Raw genomic sequence first — 904 nt, 5'->3', positions numbered from 1 at the left:
TATTGAACTCTTATACACTCACGACTTGTGACTATACTTTGCAGATCACTGACCCACATAGACTAATCCTCTCAGTCTATTAGAATCTTCATTAGCCGTTTCCTCGGAATGGATTTTAACATAGGAATTATAACACGTCACGCACCACATAGAGAACACAGTTGCTCTGTTGCTGTACCATTGTTGCTTTCATGTCTGTTGCTGCGGGAATATGTTTATCCATGCAGTTGCGTAGAAACGGCTGTGGTACATCTGCATATCTCATGGCCGTTGCATAACAACTGTACACGCTACAATATAAATGTTGGTATGAGTAAATGTAGACGGCCTCTGTAGGCTAGTGGTCAGAGTTCCTGGCTACAGTTCCAGTGGTCCGGGTTCGATTCCCGACGCTGCCAGGTTTTCTGAGAAGTAGTGGGTCTGGAAGTGGGTCCACTCAGCCTCGTGAGGATAATTGAGGAGCTATTTCAAGGAATCAGCGGCTCCAGTCTAGAAAACCGAAATTAACCGCCATGAGGATTCGTTGCGCTGACCACGCGACACCTATCCGCCAAAGTTAGCATTAACTTCTCAGAGAAGCTGCGGGAGCTCGGTCGGTATAGTTCGCTTGTTGTCTACAACCACGGAGTTTTTTTTTATGAGTAAATGTAACCAGTGATTTTACCACGCAAAACATATCCACACAAGCTTTAGTATGGACAGTGGAGCCAATCATTCCGTTTTACAATAGTGAACCCGTAATTCAACAAACAGTTGTGTTTAAATCTGGTTGAAATATGTTTCTTATTTTTTTCTAACATTCGCAAAGTGTTAATGTTTGTTCTTTGCTTTATTAGAATATGTAGATGAATTCATAGCCTCGTTGCGATCTCAATAACGTTGGTATGACTGTGTATGTCAGACG

The sequence above is a fragment of the Cryptotermes secundus genome, unplaced genomic scaffold, assembly GCF_002891405.2.
Source record: "Cryptotermes secundus unplaced genomic scaffold, Csec_1.0 scaffold635, whole genome shotgun sequence".
NCBI lineage: Eukaryota > Metazoa > Arthropoda > Insecta > Blattodea > Kalotermitidae > Cryptotermes > Cryptotermes secundus.
Note: the sequence above shows the minus strand (reverse complement) of the source record.